Raw genomic sequence first — 7,902 nt, 5'->3', positions numbered from 1 at the left:
TTGGTCTGTACTCGCTAAGGAATCCTTCTCAGCAATTAAGAAATGTTTTATGTCTGCCCCGGTGTTGGTGCAACCTGACCCGTCCAAACCATTCATTGTGGAGGTGGATGCTTCTGAAGTGGGGGTGGGGGCTGTGCTGTCCCAGGGTCCGGCCACCCTTACCAATCTCAAACCCTGTGCCTTCTTCTCCAAGAAGTTCTCTTCAGCTGAGAAAAACTATGATGTAGGCAATAGAGAACTTCTTGCGGTCAAGCTGGCATTTGAGGAATGGAGGCACTTTTTGGAAGGGGCGGCTCACCCTATCACGGTTGTCACGGATCACAAAAATTTGGAATACCTTGAATCTGCTAAGAGGCTTACTCCTAGACAGGCCCGTTGGTCACTTTTTTTTCACGATTTCAGTTCTCAATTACTTTTCGACCGGGGTCCAAAAATGTTAAAGCGGATGCCCTGTCTAGAAGTTTTGATCCAGTGTCTCCCCCTGAGCCGCCGTCCTCCATTCTTCCCCCAGGGGTGGTAGTGGCGGGCATCTCAACTGAGTTGGAACAAGAAATCCTAAGGGCTCAGGCCCTAGCTCCGGCAACCAGGCCAAGCGATAAACTGTTTGTTCCAGATTTATTGCGGCCTGTGTTCACACAGACACTTCTATGTTTGGATTGGGGGCAGTACTGAGCCAAGTCGGGCCGGACGGCCAAGAACACCCGGTAGATTACCTGAGTCGGAAACTACTGCCCCGTGAAGTAAGCTATGCTGCCATCGAGAAGGAGTGCCTGGCGGTAGTATGGGAACTCAAGAAGTTGCAACCATATTTGTATGGACGACAGTTTTCCCTCCTAACAGACCATAATCCCTAGTCTGGCTTAATCGGGTCTCCGGAGACAATGCAAGATTGCTGCGGTGGAGTTTAGCCCTACAACCTCTGGACTTCACCATCCACCACAGACCCGGCAAACAAAATGGTAACGCTGATGGACTAAGTCGACAAACGAAACTTGTACCAACCCCATAAACTTCGGTCATCCCCAAACCGATCCGTTGAGGATCAGACTGTGTATGCCGATCGCGTCGCTGAAAAGGGGAGCCGTGTTACATGTTACAGAACCACTTAGCACCTAGAATATGTTGTGCAGTTATATGTATGTATAATAGGTTCTATGTGAGATGCATGTCCCTAATGCATCAGCCCACAGGCTGCGCCCCTGGGCAGAGGGGACACGATATTCTCCTTTTGTCCACCCTCCCCCCACCTTTGTAATTCCCACAGTAAACATCGTCAGGCTCTGGCCACCTGCGGCTTTTGTAATGCATGTCTGGCCTGCCGCATTTCTATTGGCCTGCCCTCTGTATCTGTGTGATATATTCTGTGTCCTGTGAGTAAAGTGTTGTCAGACTGGAAATACGTGGAGAAGCAGTGATCTTTTATATGCGCCCATGTAACCAAGGAATTCCAGCCAGCGTCATTCATTTAGACTCCAGCCAACGCAGAGCGGACCTCCGAAAACACGGGGTGGTACTGAAAGAGGTACCCCAGCCTGGGTAGACCCCGTTACAATGAGTCCCCAGAAAAATTCCTAAGACAATGGAGTACCCGTATGCCTCAGAGGAGGATCTTTCAGCAGCTGATTAGAGTGGCCCAAGCCCAAGAGACTTCCAGCGGTGGAAAGGCATTGGGGAAAATAATTGCCCCTACTACGTTCAACAGAGTCCTACCGCCAGGGCAGACAGTGCTTACTCTCCCCGTTCGGGCCTGTATTCCTGTGGAAGTTCAGATCGAGCTGAGCAATCCCGATCAGCTGCCTTCAGGAATTCTTGTAGCACGAACATTGGCTACAGTTAAAGACGGATCAGTACTCGTGCGCTGCGTAAATTTAGGAGAGAAGGATGTCACTCTGCCTCCCAGGAGTGAGGTGGCTCCAGTCATGTGCATGCCAGAAGAATTAGTATTGCCCCAGGCCGTACAGCTTACCATCAAACAAGGAGATCCCTGGATGGTTACCGTGGACACGACGTTATCACCTGACCTGCGATATTTGCAAGAAGGTAGCCGGATTTTGGAACAAATGAGGGCTGAACTGATCGACCTCACACCTCAGCAAATACGGCAGGTGGAGGCCTTGTTAGGAAAATATCAAAATATGTTTGCAAAACATGAAGACGATTTTGGATGCACCACGGCGATCACTAATGAAATACCCACTGGAAACGCTGCGCCCATCAAAGAACGATACCGCCAGATCCTCCCTCAAATATATCAGGAGGTGAAGGGAATGCTGTCCCAGAGGCTTCAGAAAGGGGTGATCCGAGAAAGTCAGAGCCCCTGGGCTGCCACCATTGTGTTGGTACGAAATAAAGTTGGAACATTATATTTCTGTGTAGATTATCACAAGCTCAACGCCTGTATGGTGCAAGACTCATACCCACTGCCACAGATAGAGGAGTCCCTTTCCGCTTTGGGGAATGCTAACTATTTCTCCACTTTGGACCTCGCGAGTGGCTATTGGCAAGTGATTATGTCCGAACAGGACCGAGCTAAGACAGCCTTCATACTTCCTTTCTCTCTCTCTTTGTTCTTTCTTTCTTTGTTTCTTTATTTCTCTCTCTGTTCTTTCTTTCTTTCCCCTCTTTCTCTCTCTGTTCTTTCTTTCCCTTCTTTCTCTCTCTCTGTTTTCTTCTTACTCTGTTCTTTCTTTCTTTCTTTTTTTTCTCTCTCTGTTCTTTCTTTCTCTCTCCCTCTCTTTTCTTTCTTTCTCTTTCTCTGTTCTTTCTTTCTCTCTGTTCTTTATTTCCCCTCTTTTTTCTCTCTGTTTCTCTGTTTTCTTCTTCCTCTCTGATCTTTCTTTCTTTCTCTTTCTTTATTTCTTTCTCTCTCTGTTCTTTCCTTGTCTCTCTGTTCTTTATTTCTCTCTGTTCTTTCTTTCTTCCCCTCTTTCTTTCTTTCTTTCTCTCTTTGTTCTTTCTTTGTTTTTCTTTCTCTCTCTCTGTTCTTTCTTTCCCTTCTTTCTTTCTTTCTCTGTTCTCTTTCTTTCATTCTCTCTCTGTTTTCTTTCTTTCTGTTCTTTCTTTCTTTCTTTCTTTCCCCTTTCTTTCTCTCTCTGATCTTTCTTTCCCCTGTTTCTCTCTCTCTCTGTTCTTTCTTTCACTCTCTCTTCTTGCTTTCTTTCCCTCTTTCTTTCTCTCTCTTTTCTTCCTTTCTCTCTCTCTGTTGTTTCTTTCTCTCTGTTCTTTCTTTCTTTCGCTCTCTGTTCTTCCTTTCTCTCTGTTTCTTTCCTCTCTTTCTTTCCCCTCTTTCTTCCTTTCTATCTGTTTTCGTCTTCCTCTCTCTGTTCTTTTTTGTTCTTTCTCTCTCCCTCTCTGTTCTTTCTTTCTTTCGCTTTCTCTGTTCTTTCTTTCTCTCTGTTCTTTATTTCCCCTCTTTTTTCTGTTTTCTTCTTCTCTGATCTTTCTTTTTCTCTTTCTTTATTTCTTTCTCTCTCTGCTCTTTCTTTCTCTCTCTGTTCTTTATTTCTCTCTGTTCTTTCTTTCTTTCTTTCTTTCTCTCTTTGTTCTTTCTTTGTTTTTCTTTTTCTCTCTCTGTTCTTTCTTTCCCTTCTTTCTTTCTTTCTCTGTTCTCTTTCTTTCATTCTCTCTGTTTTCTTTCTTTCTGTTCTTTCTTTCTTTCCCCTTTCTTTCTCTCTCTCTGATCTTTCTTTCCCGTTTCTCTCTCTCTCTTTTCTTTCTTTCACTCTCTCTTCTTACTTTCTTTCCCTCTTTCTTTCTCTCTCTCTGTTGTTTCTTTCTCTCTGTTCTTTCTTTCGCTCTCTGTTCTTTCTTTCTCTCTGTTTCTTTCCCCTCTTTCTTCCTTTCTCTCTGTTTTCGTCTTCCTCTCTCTGTTCTCTCTCCCTCTCTGTTCTTTCTCTCTCTCTTCTTTCTTTCATTCTCCTCTTTCTTTCTATCTCTGTTCTTTCTTTCTTTCTCTCTCTGTTCTTTCTTTCTTTCCCCTCTTTCTTTCTTTCTTTCTTTCTCTCTCTTTGTTCTCTTTCTTTGTTTCTTTCTTTCTCTCTCTGTCCTTTCTTTCACTCTCTGTTCTTTTTTCTTTCCCCTCTTTCTTTCTCTCTCTCTGTTCTTCCTTTCTCTCTCTGTCCTTTCTTTCTCTCTAATCTTTCTTTCTTTCTCTCTCTCTCTGTTCTTTCTTTCTCTCTGTTCTTTCTTTCACTCTGTGTTCTTTCTCTTTCTCCGTTCTTTCTTTCTCTCTCTCTGTTCTTGCCTTCCCGTCTTTCTTTCTTTCTTTTCTTTTTCTCTGTTTTCTTCTTTTTCTCTGTTCTTTCTTTCTCTTTTCTTTCTTTCTTTCTCTCTCCCTCTCTGTTCTTTCTTTCCCCTTTCTCTCTCTCTGTTCTTTCTTTCCCCTCTTTCTCTCTCTCTCTGTTCTTTCTTTTGCTCTCTGTTCTTGCTTTCTTTCCCTCTCTGTTCTTGCTTTCTTTCCCCTCTTTCTTTCTCTCTCTCTTTTCTTCCTTTCTCTCTCTGTTCTTTCTTTCTTTCTCTCTGTTCTTTCTCTCTCTGTTCTTTCTTTCTTTCTCTCTCTCTGTTTCTTTCCTCTTTCTTTCTTTCTTTCTTTCTTTCCCCTCTTTCTTTTTCTCTCTCTCTGTTTTCATGTTCCTCTCTCTGTTCTTTCTTGTTCTTTCTCTCTCTCCCTCTCTGTTCTTTCTTTCTCTCTCTTCTTTCTTTCATTCCCCTCTTTCTTTCTTTCTATCTCTGCTCTTTCTTTCTCTCTCTGTTCTTTCTTTCTTTTCCCTTTCTTTCTTTCTTTCTCTTTCTCTCTCTTTGTTCTTTCTTTCGTTCTTTGTTTCTTTCTCTCACTGTTCTTTCTTTCTTTCCCCTCTTTCTCTCTCTGTTCTGCTTCTTTCTTTCTCTCTCTGTTCTTTCTTTATTTCTCTTTGTTTTTTCTTTCTTTCCACACTTTCTTTCTCTCTCTGTTCTTTCTGTCCCCTCTTTCTCTCTCTCTGTTCTTTCTTTTGCTCTCTGTTCTTTTTTCTTTCCCCTCTTTCTTTCTTTCTTTCTCTTTCTCTGTTCTTCCTTTTTCTCTCTCTGTTCTTTCTTTCTCTCTGTTCTTTCTTTCTTTCACTCTCTGTTCTCTCTCTCTCTGTTCTTTCTTTCTCTCTTTCCCATCTTTCTTTCCTCTCTTTCTTTCTGTTTTCTTCTTTTTCTCTGTTCTTTCTTTCTCTCTCTTTTCTTTCTTTCTCTTTCCCTCTCTGTTCTTTCTTTCTTTCTGTACTTTCTTTCCCCTCTTTCTCTCTATGTTCTTTCTTTCGCTCTCTGTTCTTTCTTTTTCTTTCCCCTCTTTCTTTCTTTCTTTCTTTCTTTCTCCTCTTTCTTTCTCTGTCTGTTTTCTTCTTTCTCTCTTTTCTTTCTTTCTCTGTTCTTTATTTCTTTCTCTCTGTTCTCTCTTTCTTTCTTTCTCTCTGTTCTTTCTTTCCCCTCTTTCTTTCTCTCTTTCTCTCTGTTCTTTCTTTCCCCTCTTTCTTTCTCTTTCTCTCTGTTCTTTCTTTCTTTTTCTTTCTTTCTCTCTCTGTTTTTCTTTCTTTCCTCTTTCTTGCTCTCTCTGTTTTTTTTCTGTCCCCTCTTTCTCTCTCTCTGTTCTTTCTTTCTTTCTCTCTGTTCTTTCTTTCCCCTCTTTCTTTCTCTCTCTCTGTTCTTTCTTTCCTTGTTTCTTTCTTTCTCTTGCTGTTCTTTCTCTCTTTGTTCTTTCTTTCTCTCTGTTCTTTCTTTCGCTCTCTGTTTTTTCTTTCTTATCTATCTGTTCTTTCTATCTCTCTCTCTCCCTGGATACCCAATGTTTACATTAGAAACCAGCGTCCAGCGTCACTGATCGCTAGTCTCTCGCTGCCACACGCAGTGATGTGCGCTGGGCAGCGGGAGACCAGCGATCAAAAAATGGCCCAGGCCAATCAAGCATGATCAGCGATACCCGGCAGGGGGGCCGGTCGCTGATCCCCGTCACACACAGCGATCTCACTGGCAAGATCGCTGTGTGTGACGGGGCCTTAAGTGTCATCAATGATGTCTGTTTAGGGGATAGGCTAGTGTCTACTGAGCATGCGTCAGTTGTCAATTTCAATGCATGCTCAGTATAACTTTACCGTGCAATAACCCTTTTCAGTGACAGTGCGCTCCCTCTCCCACCCTAATGAGAAGTGATTAGCCAGCAAGAAAGTACACTGTGAGTGTGCAGTTTAAGAAGAAAATGCGACGAGCAGGTAGAGTAGAGACCCTGAGACAGACGTCACTGACGAAAAAAAAGCAATAAGAGAGGGAGCAGAAGGGACTTTTTACTTAAAAGGGTATTCCCAGCTCCAAGATCCTATCTCAATATGTAGTAAGTGTAGTAACAATAATAATAACAATAATAATGTTAGCAAATATCTTCAATCATAAATGTAGCACAGTTCTTTTGATTAGCTATGTCGCCTACCCCATGTTCAGGTAGCTTAGATATCCATGTTCGGACAACAAATGAAATGCAGTTAGCTGATATACCAAACTTAGAAAGAGTCCAGCAATGCAGAGATAAACCCATAAAACTTAAAGGTATGGTCCTAAAGTAAAGTTGATTTTAATCCTAAATGTCCATTTAATTTAACAATCTAATTGTTTTTTCTAAAATATTTTAAAGGGAACCTGTCAGCAGGATTGTATTCAGTAACCTACATACGGTGTCAGGTTGGAGCCATTATACTGATTTAAATTATACAGTTGTGGCCAAAAGTATTGACACCCCTGCAATTCTGTCAGATAATACTCTCAGTTTCTTCCTGAAAATGATTGCAAACACAAATTCTTTGGTATTATTATCTTCATTTAATTTGTCTTAAATGAAAAAAACACAAAAGAGAATGAAGCAAAAAGCAAAACATTGATCATTTCACACAACTGTACTTTTGGCCACAACTGTACCTTGGTCTTGGTCTTCTAGAACTTATCTTGACCTCCATTGTTGCTGTTAGCTGCCATTTCTTAATTACCGTACATTTCGAAACTGAGGAAAGGGCAACTTTGAAAACACATTGCTATCTTCTTATAACCTACTTCAGCATTGAGGGCCTCCCCGATTTCCACTTTCAGAGTCCTAGGCAGCTGCTTAGAAGAACCTGCTGTTTTCGGCACAATGTTAGAGGAATCTGGATTTTATAATACTGCATCACCTGGCCTTTCCTATAATAATAATAATAATAAATTTTTATTTTTATAGCGCCGACATATTCCGCAGCACTTTACATTTCAGAGGGGATTTGTACAGACAATAGACATTACAGCATAACAATAATCACATACAGTAGATTATAACAAATAACAAGAGGAGTGAGGGCCCTGCTCGCAAGCTTACAGTCTATGAGGAAAGAGGTAGACACGAAAGGTGGGTGGTAACAGTTGCTCTGATTGTATGGACCAGCCATAATGTTAAGTGTGTAACAGTACAGACACAGAGGGCTAATGGATGCATAAAGCATGTGGGAACATGATGCTGGGAACCTGGTTATGGTAAAACTTTTGGCTCTGCCACACAGGGATAGGTTAGGTTAATGTGTTGAGGCGATAGGCCAGTCTGAATAAATGCGTTTTCAGGACACGCTTAAAATTGTGGGGATTGGGGACTAATCGTATTGACCTGGGAAGTGCATTCCAAAGAATTGGCACGGCACGTGTAAAGTCTTGGAGACGGGAGTGGGAGGTTCTGACTATTGAGGATACTAACCTCAGGTCATCAGCAGAACGGAGGGCGCGGGTAGGGTGGTATACTGAAACAAGGGAGGAGATTTAGGGTGGTGCTGAGCCATGGAGGGCTTTGTGGGTGAGGGTAATAAGTTTATACTGAATTCTGGAGTGGATGGGTAGCCAGTGTAATGACTGGCACAAGGTAGAGGCATCGGT

Source organism: Dendrobates tinctorius, unplaced genomic scaffold, assembly GCF_039654945.1.
Source record: "Dendrobates tinctorius isolate UK_male_01 unplaced genomic scaffold, ASM3965494v1 ptg000032l, whole genome shotgun sequence".
In the NCBI taxonomy this organism is placed as follows: domain Eukaryota; kingdom Metazoa; phylum Chordata; class Amphibia; order Anura; family Dendrobatidae; genus Dendrobates; species Dendrobates tinctorius.
Note: the sequence above shows the minus strand (reverse complement) of the source record.